The sequence below is a fragment of the Prosopis cineraria genome, unplaced genomic scaffold (assembly GCF_029017545.1).
Source record: "Prosopis cineraria cultivar Desert tree isolate PC_DT_omini unplaced genomic scaffold, ASM2901754v1 PC11, whole genome shotgun sequence".
Taxonomy (NCBI): Eukaryota; Viridiplantae; Streptophyta; class Magnoliopsida; order Fabales; family Fabaceae; genus Prosopis; species Prosopis cineraria.
Genome location: NW_026555342.1, coordinates 1,166,705 through 1,179,318, shown reverse-complemented (window position 1 = coordinate 1,179,318; position 12,614 = coordinate 1,166,705). Strand labels below are relative to the sequence as shown.

The 12,614-nt window shown below is 32.1% G+C and overlaps 1 long non-coding RNA gene across 1 annotated transcript; it reads right to left on the bottom strand.

Annotated features, from left to right (window-relative positions):
- Positions 1-8,609: 8,609 nt before the first annotated feature.
- LOC129285738 (uncharacterized) lies at positions 8,610-11,550 on the bottom strand. Its single transcript, XR_008587277.1, has 3 exons — positions 11,198-11,550; positions 9,863-9,919; positions 8,610-8,874 (listed from the first exon to the last, which is right to left on the bottom strand). It is a non-coding gene; the product is annotated as an uncharacterized LOC129285738 (long non-coding RNA).
- Between the last annotated feature and the right edge of the window lie 1,064 nt (positions 11,551-12,614).

Here is a 12,614-nt window from a genome sequence, read left to right as displayed (position 1 = left end):
TAGCCAAGCTATGTTGGAGTTCCTTGTGCCACTTGTGGAAATTTTCATTCTAGACCTTGTCACAAGGCATCTGATGCTTGTTTTGAGTATGAACAGGTGGATCATTTGAGAATAAATTGTCCCCTTATTTAATTTGTGTCTAGCCAGGGATCTGTTTGACTACCTCCCCATTCAATTGCTGCTGTGGGAGCATCTCTTGCTACTACTGATAAGGATATGTTAGAAAAAAAATCTAGAAACAAGGACAATCTTTAAGGCAAGGACAAGCATTGGTTTGTGCTATGACCCGATAGGATTGTAATAACCTTAAATTTTAATTTGAACAAAAAATTTCTCCCCATTAGATATTTTAATTAAATAAGTTTTATTTTAAGTAGAAAGGGGTAGTTGATAGGAATTTATGCTAGAAATTTTCTCAAGAATCTAGGGTCTAAATTTTTTTTTTGAGCAAAAGTTTAGTTTTAAATTATAGAAAAATTCTGTGCTTTTGGTAATTTTTGTGTACCCATTATTGTGATTTTTTTATGTTCTTTCTTGTAATTTTTTCAAAAATTTCTTATATTAGATTTGCTATTTATGTGAACAAAAGAAAAATAGAGCATGACATTTTCCTTTTTTCCACCACCCTTATACATAGATCTTTATAGTCAGTTCTTTTTTCTAACTCTTATCAATATCCTTACCTTACTATTGATTGAGCATGCTCGTTGCTATTGTTGCTTCAACTACTGTCGTCCTCGTCGTCTACTTTACTGGCCATAGTAATAGTTGAGTTGTAGATTCTCTTTCCCTATTATCATTGTTGTTTTGTGTCATCATGAGGTGTATAATACTCTACTACTTTTCTTGCCATTGGTCTGTGTACTCGTTGCCACCTTCTACGTTTTTCTTTATTCTAGTTCGTCTATCACTGTGAGGGAGTAGATTAAAGTTTTATGTGGGTTTTCTTAGTCATGTGGTTGTCGGTGGTGAGTGGACAATTAGGCATCATTTTTATTATTCCTCACCTGTTAAATGTCTTAGTGTAATGAAAGCTTAAGGTCTTTCTTCCTCTTTTTCGGTCTATGCTTTCTGCTCTGTCTCTTCTTCTTTAAACAGTATGGTAGAGGCACGTAGATCAATCTTTAAGTGGTTTGTAAGTTCTATGCATGATAGTTACTGTTGCACTTTGGTAAAGGTAAAACACTAATTTTTCCTTCTATTCCTTCAATTTCATTAGCAGCGTGATTCTTTCTCTTTCATCCACTATTGAGGGTGGTGCTCTGTTTTTCAATATGTCTATTATGAGATTTGTAGTAAGGCTTAGGTGTTGTGTTGGTAAAGATTGGATACTATTGTTTTATTATGCTAGGCTAAAAAATTTAGTAAAAGCTAGATATTGGAAATTATTGATATTTTCTTGGATGCTTGCCATATAATTTAATTAATTGTAAATGTTTTTATAATACTTGTAGGAATAATTGAAAGAAGAAATTGATGGAAATAAAATTGTTAAATTTTATACTAGGGCCTAGAAGAATTATATAGGCAAATTGAGAAATTATATGTCTTCATATAATGTGTAACTTGATCTACTTATTGGAATTATACAACACCTAGAAGGAAATTATTAGATGAAAGAGTAATTAAGATTTTGTTAAGTCTAGAATAAGAGCTATATTGGTGGCTAAAATGAAATGCTACCAAGTATTCTTAAATTACTTGATAGAAGTTATTAGTGGGTTTTGTAACATTTGAGGAAATTAAGCCTAATTGATTAGCTTAATAAGTATGGTTAGTGGATTGATAAAGTGTGTAGCCTAAGGGGTCTAATTAATTTGGCTTTGACTTTAGCCTATGATATGGACCTACGTTAATGGTAGGCTACCCAAGCAAGGAAAGAGGAAGAAAAAGTAAGAAGAAGCCCTCTATGCCATATGCTGCAATGTGTGGAAAATTCTCCATAGCGTACAGAGGCAGATTTACATGTATTAAGCCTTTCGATGCCATGCGTTGCGGTGCGTGCATCGTCTGTTGCGGTGCATTTCCAATTTTTACATAATATCAGTCATGAATCAAGTCAGAAATTAAAGGGAATGAGATAGAAATTGAGAACAAGTGACCTGAGCTCTAGTAGAGTTTGCTTTTGGATGACTTTGGGAGTATTTCAAAAGCTATCAACACTAAAGGTAAGTATCTTACTCATTAATCTCTTACTTTCTTCCACATTTATGAGTTTGTTTTGTTATGGTTTGAGTTAGGAGATTGGTTTTTTAGTCCATAAGAGCTATGGGTCCGATCATATTAACTAAAATAGATATAATAGGGGTTGTTTATGGGAGATAAACCCTACATTAATGATTTTGTCAAGATTTAGTTGGAAAGGGTTATTTTCATGCAAATTTTACAATTAATATGGTTGTTAGGAGTATTGGTGGACCATTAATAGTGATTCCTTAAAGTCATTGAGGGTCCATGGAACCTAGTGAACCTATTAGGTATGAATGGGTAGTAAATCTATGGATTGATATAATAGAGAATGTAGAATTTAGTATTAGTAGATCTTTAAAAATGGAATAATTATGATATCCTTGTATTATGGTTGTTGTGTGGTTCAATTTAGCACCATATGAGCTTGCGAGAAGCTTTATAAGTGATTATTTTGAGAGGTAAATCTTTGACCTCTCAAAATTTTGAGGTAACCAAAGAAAACCTAATTTATAGAGTTGAATATTAATTAGTTATTTGTTGAAAATGGATTGATTTGAGATATGATTTATATTTTAAACCTTTGATGCAAATTCAGCATATTTGATGATGTGACATTGTGAAAATGCTATGTGTATTCATATACATATAAATAATGATGATGATTGAGAATATGTGAGCATGTGTTAATAGATATATGAAGTATAATGGTGAAAAAGAATTTTAGATGCTGATGGATGTGATGAGAGGATTGTATTAATGGTATTAATTGTCATAAGTGCATAGTATGTGTCAAATATGCATCGCATGATTATTGGTGGGAGTTCGCCTAGGGAGAGGAGTAGATAGTTAAATCCACATGATATTGGTAGTGACCGTTATAATCAAGAACTTACCTTATCACTGATCGTTGAAATCAAGAGATAGCCCATATTTCATAGTTGATTTAAGGCTATCCTACTTATTTTATGAGAGACTCAAAGCTAACTAGTTCCACCGATTCATGAGGAGGCTAGATTAGGGATAAGACACTCTATGGTTGTTAGTATTAGGAAAAATTAAATTATATAAGTAAGTGAGTTAATCCTAGCTCGATAGCTCCTCACAAATAAAAGGCTGGGTTAGTCCATGAAGGACGAGCCACGTAATAGCCACCAATGTCATATCAGAGGTAGCAAGAGGGTAAGGTTGGCATTTGATCATGCATTTAGAGTCTGATCACATGGTTGTTATTATTATGATCTGGCGTGGGTTAAAAGCGCATGGTTGGTATTATCATGACCTCGTGTTGTGCATAGTCATTTAATATGGTTATATTTTCCTTTGGCTTAGTTATATGATTATTAGTATTGTGAACTGTGGCTAAGCTCATCATATATATTGTAAATGTGTGTTCTTGCCTATTTGCATCTATTTTCAATTGATATGTAACTATATAGATTAGGTAAAACTTGATTAGGGCCTAACTCATTGGATCCAAGTCGAGAAAAACACATAGAGGCTTAGGATTTATAGATTAATCCTTTTGCATGCCTCTCATTATTGTTTTATGTGTATAGATGTTGATACAATTACTAACTAGGAATCACATGATATTTTTATACTAGCATTGTTATACCATACAACTTGTGTATTTTGTCCTTTAGGTTAGTAAGTTGTGATTATAAACCTGTGGATAGGGCCAAAATACTCATGCAAGCAAGAACATGTGTATTTTGAATGATTTAGAATGAAATTGGTTGTTTTATGCAATGTTTTCCTCCCCCTGTGTTTAATGAAATTTAGGGTTAAGTGGTGATTTTGGGTTATATGTGCATTTAGTTGAGTGTGGTACGTTGCACAGGAAAGTCTATTGAGTATGGTCGGAAGGTTAGTATAGTCTTTTGGTACTTCTGGTTGAGTTAGGACATTATTGATGTGGAATTTTTGTGAAAAAAATGGTAAAATGGGTTTTAGTGTCTAATTTTTTTGTAAAAAATGAATTTAAGTTTGAAACTTATGTTATTAGCTAGAGTTAGGAGAAAAATTCATATAGATACTGAAATCACCTCAATTGGACATTGGACGGAGATTTGGGATGTGTTTGAAGTTTGATCACTGTGCTATTAAATTGATAACTGATTTCTGTCATATTCGTGCAATGCACCATGATGCATGGCACAGAGAGGGCTAAGCCACAGTGCATGTCACATTTTTAGCACAAAACATAGTTTTGAGTTTTTAAACTCAATGTTTTGGTTCCTAACCAATTTCTAAGCTTTTACATTGTGTTAAAACTTTGATTTGAAAATAATAAGTGTTTGATAGAGATTATTAAATGTTGAATTTTAGGACTCCATTGTAATGATTTGAGAATAGTTCTCATTTATGTAATTTTACAAACTTGGTAATTCTTTGAGGATTTAGTCCATAATTACCTCAATATTATAGTTTTATGATTTTGTAAGGGGAATCTTATAGGTTCCATGAGAATTAAGGGGTTAATGAGGAATTTAAAGGGCTTATTGAATAGCTTAAATATTAATTTAGAATGATTATTATCAAAAAAAAAATTTCATAATGACATAAAATGTGTCGATTTACATACTAGATTAATTTGGAGCAACATTGGAGTAAGTAAGAAATCGAGGAAGCTTGAATATAAGGTTTTTGAAACTTTCAGTTGAGGGAGTAGCATTCCAAATCAATTTTTGGTAACATGTTTATAAAATTCTTTCATTTAAAATTTTTTTAATAGTTCTTTATAAAATTGTACAAATATTATTGTTAATCTTATTCTTTCTAATAATTGTTTTATTTATGAACACGTGTTAATCTTATTAAAGATTTATATTGTTGACAAGCAATGATTGAAGTAAATATATAACAACTAATAGCATTTCTCATAAGTAGCTTAACTATTTAATCTTACGTTGATATAAATTTATTGTAATGACTCATGTATGGAGAAATTGATAATACATTCAAAATAACATAAAAACAATAATGAATGATACTTGCTAGAGAAGATTTTGAAACTATTCTCTTACACCGTACATACTTGATTTTTACTAAGAGAGACTAAGTTCAAAACCCTGGATGTTAATGGTAGTTTTGTTAGCCTTTAGCATGCCATGATATAACTAGCTAGTATAGTATTTGTAGGAAGTTTTAGCCCCGTGTGCAAGCTAACACATATGGAATAGAGGCTGGATATTCATGAGCGTTGCTCTCATGCTTGATTATTTCATGGCCTATGATGTGCTTGTTTCGTGGCTTCTAGCCGTGCTTGTTTCGTGGCTTCTAGCCATGCTTGATTGTTTTGCGGTCTTAAGCTGTGCTTGGTTGGTTATTTACCCTCATGAACTATATCCATGCTTATTATTCATTATGATCAATCCCTCTTAAATTAAAATAAAATTTGTTATTCATTTATTAAGTTTCTGAAAGTAGTTAATTGAATTTCATTATTAATGCAAACATTTATATTTTATGATCTGTACTTATTTTTAAACACATTTATGATACTAATAGCATTTGTGTAATTTTATAATGATATTATTGATAAAATTTACTTGTCATTGTTAATTTAAGCAGACATTTCATTATTCCATTAAGTCATCTTGAATTAAATTTATTAGTTACTATTTTCATAATCTTTGTAAAAGTTTATAATTTTGACTAGAACATTTCTCACCAAAATTCCTTTAGTATCAGATACGGTACCTGACCCCGCACCTCTTATGGTTTATTGAGGGATCTTATTACTTTTTAGAACAAAGGAAGTACATGGTGATTATTCTTTTTAGTGGAATTTTGTACTATATTTTGTAAATTATAAGTTAGTGCTCCATGTATACTACTATTAGATCCAAATCTTCTGTTGTTATGATGCAAGTTGCTAAAATGGAGGTAGACTCCTTACTGGTCTAGTTGGTAGGTTCTATTATTATTGTGAAAATTTGAAGAGATCTAAATTATAAGGGAGACTCTATCAAAATTTCTACAAAATGTTTAAAAATTTGCGAACTATGCTAACATATATATATATATACACACATATATAATTTACATATATTGATATTTCAGTTTAATTCCTAGTTAATCATGGCTTATGGAATATGAGTTTACCTCATATTTTATACCGTTCATACCCTTGATATCGAGGTGTGATGAGGATGCTCAAGCTTTAAATGACATGGTCACAAGTATTCTTACTCTATGTTTTAAAAGTGCATATGTATTGATTAATCCTAGTTCAACAAATTCTTATATTTATGTGAAGAACTCATCGAACTTTATGATCCTTTTATGGTTGCTACTCCAGTTGGAGAACCTCTCTTCGTTACATAGGGATACAAATCTTGTGAAATGTCTCTTAAGGATAGAGAAACCCTTATTGATTTGATGATATTAGATATGATTGATTTTGATGTAATTTTAAGTATAGATTAGTTAGCTTCTTGTCATGCGACTGTTGAATGCCACTTGAAAGTGGTAAGATTTGAAATTTCTGGAAAAATCCTTTTGTTTTACAAAGGAGTTAAATAGATAGATTGATTGGTTTAATTTCGGCCCTAAAAGCCCAACAACTTTTAATGGAAGTGCTAAAGGTACTTAGAATGGGTAAGGGATGTCAGAAACCAATTTCTAGTTTGGAATAAATTCTAATAGTTAGAGAATTTCTCGATGTCTTTCTTGATGAGTTGTCTAGATTACCTCTAGATAGAGAGATTGAATTTGCTATTGATTTGATTCTAGGTACTCAGTTAATTTCAATTCCCCCTTATAGAGTGGCACCATTTAAGATGAGAGAATTGAAAAGTCAACTACAAAAGTTATTGGATAAGGGATTTATTTATCCCAATACTTCTCCTTAGGGAGCATCAGTTCTCTTTGTGAAAATGAAAGATGGGTCGCTAGGACTTTCTATTGATTATCCACAGTTTAACAAGGTAACTATAAAGAACAAATACCCTTTACCTCACATTGATGATCTTTTTTATCAATTAGTAGGAGCTTAATGTTTCTCAAAGATTGACTTACGTTCAAGTTATCATGAGTTGAAAATTAAGAAAGTGGATATCCCAAAAACAACATTTAAAACTCGATATGGCCACTATGAGTTTTTAGTAATGTCTTTTAGGTTGACAAATGCTCCAGCTGTATTTATGGACTTGATAAATCAAGTATTTAGGCTATTACTAAACAAGTTTGTAATTGTTTTCATTGATGATATTTTGGTGTATTCAAAGAGTTTAAAGGAACATGAAGAACACTTGTGACTTGTATTGCAAACATTGAGGGAGCACTAACTTTATGCAAAGTTTTTAAAATGTGAATTTTGGCTTGATCAAGTTACCTTCTTGGGTCATGTTCTGTCTAAAGATAGTATACAGGTAAATCTAAGTAAAGTTGAAGTAGTTTAGAATTGGCCATGACCTATTACAGTTATAGAGATTTGGAGTTGCTTAGGCTTGGCTGGTTATTATCATTGTTTCATCAAAGAGTTTTCAAAGATAGCTTCACCCTTAAGTAGATTAACCCAAAAAAATGTGAAGTTTTTCTGAAGTGATAAATATGAGGAAAGCTTTCAAAAGCTGAAAGATTGTTTAATGTCTGCACCGGTGTTAAGCTTACTATTAGGGACTAGAGGATATATAGTTTATTGTGATGCATCTCGAGTTAGTCTTGGTTGTGTTTTAATGCAAAATGAGAGAGTACCAACTTATGCTTCTAGGAAACTTAAAAAACTTGAGCAAAATTACCTGACTCGCGACTTAGAAATGATAGTAGTTGTTTTTGCTCTAAAAATCTAGTGACATTATCTATATGGTGAGACATGTGAAATTTTCGCTAATCATAAAAGTCTTAAATATATATTCAAGAAGAAAGATCTTAATCATAGGCAAAGGAGATGGATGGAATTGCTTAAAGACTATGATTGCACAATTTAGTATCATCCTAGCAAGACAAATGTAGTGGCTGATGCTTTAAGTAAAAAACTTACAAGTAGTTTGGTGTTTATAACAATGGTAAGAAGACCTTTGGTGCAGGAAATTCATAAGCTTGAGCAAGATATGTGAAATTTAAAACTTCTGAAGGGGGTATTTTTGGCTCATATGCAATCCTATTCTTCCTTAATTAAATTAAAGCTGCTTGGAATTCAAATCCAAAACTTAATAAATTGATAGAACTAGTCGAGAAGGGGAAAACACTGAGTTCACTATTAACAAAGAGTGTCACACCCCAAAATTTGGAGAGCGACCGGCACAGGATGTGAACCATTTCACACATCCTGTAAGCCTTAAATTGTAAATTCACTCTATTTCTAAAATTAAATCAGATTTATATTGAAATTATAATACTTTTGACAATAATAATTATAACAAAGTTTCAACATGTTCATAAAAATTTTGACAAAACCCCTCCTGTAAATAGAATTTCTCAAAATTTCTACAATATATTGATACAGTCAAAATATCAATTAAATCAAGAGCTTAGCTCCTTCTAGCCGACAGACAGCATGTATAAAATAAAAGTCCTAGTTATAGCTTATGTGGAGCACCTAATCGTACTTTTCAAAAATAAAATAAAAATAAGATATATAAACATTTATAATTACATCAAAAGAAAAATTTCAATCAACCCTCCACCTGTCTATAAGTGCTCAAGGATCGGCAGGAAGATCAACGTCAGCTAAGGTATCTGAGACCAAAGATATTTTCCAGTGAATAACGTCCCAACAATAAACAATAGAATATAAATAAAATGAAAAGTTTGAAATAGTTATGTAGGTTAAATAGACAAAATTTTTATAAAAATTTAATGAACTTCATAATAATATGGCTCTATAAATTTCAAATAAAATCTCAAATCATCGAACTATCATAGCAAATGATAATATCAATTGATTTCAAGAAAGCACATAAATGAAATAAAATATTTATAAACAAATCACTAAATAAAAACCAATGAAATATGAAATCATCAAATAATTGGTTTCATAATTATAGGGACTTATCAGAACAATTAACAAACATGGACACACAGTCCACGAAAGTAAATAACCAAACGCGGCTTGTGCCACGAAAACAAACGTGGATACACAATCCACGAGGGTAAGTAACCAAACGCAGTCGAAGCTACGAAACAAACGTGGACCCACAGTCCACGAGGGTATATAACCAAACGCGGCCGAAGCCACGAAACAAACGTGAGTGCGATGCTCACGAATAACCATCCCTCCGTTCCACGTGCGTTGGCCATCGCACGGGGCTAGCATCTCCTATAAACACCCTGCTAGCTAGGTATACCATGGCGCGCCAAGGGCTAACGGAACTGCCGTTAGCAACCAGTGTTCTATATAAAGTCCCTTTTTAAAACCATTTTCAAACATGCGAGAAATTGATCACTATTCAATCAAATTTCCCTTTTCAATGTCGAACTCGCATGAATCATTTCTCCGTAACAATTCAATAATTTCCAAATTGAAATCCCACAATTAGAATTCAAACTTGTATTTACTGATTAACTAAAATGATCAATTCTGGTAAAATAATTTCACGAAATAAAGTAATTTAATCAACAAAATATCTCATAATCACATTATTGTCGTAAAAAAAATTGCATAAAAATTTAATATTTGAATAAAGGAGATTTTAATGAAATATCAGTTGGGACGCTATTCACTTACCTGAGGCAATCCAACCATTGAAATTTACCCATTTAGCATTCCCCACAAGGTTTATTCCTGAAATATCCAATATAATAATAATAATTGAATCTCTAAAATTTTATAAAACTCATAATTGTTCACTCACTCAATTATCATAGTATATTCTCACATTGTTCTTGGTCCCCAATCTTTTAATTTTCATTCCAAAGAAATTCATATCATCCGCATTCCTTTCCAGTGCACAAATCATAGTAATCTACTAACACATTTTAACTAATAATACCATCGTTTACACTTGCACTCTTCCCACAACATTGTGACTTGAAACCATAGCATTTTATTTTACATATTTGGAGGTTTAAATACAATCAGCTATAAATCCAAAATAAATAATTAAATAAAACAACATTCATCGACCCCCTACCATCATTTTGTTTTAAACACTTATATGTAAGCAAAGTCCTTAATCTCAAATTCCTATATAAGAATGTAATAACTTCTATATAAAGATCTAGTTATTGCATGGATTATTCCAAATACCATAGCTGAGATTCTATGGCTTACTTTACAACAGCAAGACCACTGGGCAGCTCTCGCATTTGCACCGAAAGTCAATCAACACATTCATAATCATGAATATATACATTTAGACACACACATGCGCAGACACTAACTGTACACAGCTTAAGAATCTCTATGAAGCTATGACCAAGTGATTTATAAAAAACTTCGTCATTGAAGGTTAAGGTGGAAGACAACCCCTATCACAATTTTTTTACAAAGATTTAGTCAATAGTTCATTACCCATACTTAGTTATTTATTTAAACCAAAACAATTTCTCTTCCCACACTCCATCAAACATCTTATGTGCACTCAAAAATCAAATCATACACAGGTACCAAAATTTATAAATTTCCAGCCATAATCCATCTAAATGATTCAAAGTTATCCCAAACATCATTATTTATCTCAAAATTTCTTCACAATACTTTAGCCATAGTTAATTATTCCATTGAGACATAATTATCTCTCAAACCTTATATCAAATTCCTTGTGTGCAGAACTTCTAAACGCTTTAGTAAAACTCGTTCAGCTACAATCTCTGATTACCCAACAATTTCCATTCATCCATTATTAAATTCATTATGCTTTTCCAATCCAATTCCTCAACAAAAATCAATTTAAGCTCAAGAAAAATTCAAAACATTTACAGTCGAACAAGCAAGCAAGGAAAGCCAATATATATATGTATGTATGTATGTATGTATATACACACATACACATATATATATATCTTTATACACCACATAAGATCATTAAAGATGGAGAAGGGAAGATGAGCACTCTCATACCAGCCACGGCAACAACAACGATGAAGGGAGAGGAGGAGTTTGCTGCTGAACAGGGGAAAGAGAAGACCAGAAATCAGTCTCTTGCAGGAACGAACCACTTCCATAGTCCGAAATTTAAAAACCCATAGCACAATATTAACAGAGGAAGAAGAACGGCAGGCGGCGCAAATGAACATCGTACAGACGAATGGGACAACAACTCACTGTTGCACGATCAGCGACTCAAAACAGAGGAAGAGGAAAAGGAAGGCTGCAGCACGCTCAAGGTCACCGGTGACAGATGAAAAGGACGGCAGGGGAGACACACTAGAGAAGACACGAGTATGGTTCAAAGCTCTCACCGACCTCCTTGATCTGGAACTTTCGAAGCCTATGACAAAAAGACAAAAAAAAGAAAAGCAAAGGCCCCCCCCGCGTGCGTATCTGATCTCATCTATTGCATTATTTATTTTTAGTATTTTATAATTAATTTATTTTATTTTATTTTATTTTTGACCAAAGGGAAAAAAATGATAATTTAGCCCACTCATTAGTAAAAATAAAATTTTCTTCTCCTTGATAAATCTATACCAATGTGCAAATAAATAAATATATATATATATATATAAATATCCTTAAAATATTTTATCATTAATTTTTAATTTTAATTATATTCTAAGTCATTACAAAGAGGGAGTTTTAAGATGTGATAACAGAATTTGTATTCCACAAGTTAAAGAGTTGAGAAGACGTATTTTGGAAGAAGCTCACCATTCTACATATACAATCCATCCAGGGTTTACAAAGATGTATTAAGACTTAAAGCAACTGTATTGGTGAGATGGAATGAAAAGGGATATATTAGACTTTGTTTCATAGTGTTTAGTATGTCAACAAGTTAAGGCTAAACACAAGAAGCCAATAAGGACACTTTAGTGACTAGAAACTGTAGAATGGAAGTAGGAAAAATATCACAATGGACTTCATTATAAGATTACCTCAAACCACTAAGAAGTATGATTCCATTTGGGTGATTGTTGATAGATTGACCAAATCTACGCATTTTGTTCTAGTCAAGATGATGTATACTGCTAGCGATTATGCTCAAATTTATGTTGATCAAATTGTACGTTTGCATCGAGTTTCAATATCTATAATTTCTAACAGAAGACCATAATTCACATCCTGATTTTAGAGATCATTTTAAGAAGCTTTGGGAACTCGATTGGATCTTACCGCAACTTTCCATCCGCAAACAAATGGTCATTCTAAGAGGACAATTCAAATTCTTAAAGACTTGTTGAGATCTTGTGTTTTAGACTTTGGAGGAAGTTGGGATAAGCATTTAGCATTGATAGAATTTGCATATAACAATAGTTATTAAGAAAGCATAAAAATGACACCATTTGAGGCCTTATGTGGTAGGCAGTATAGATCT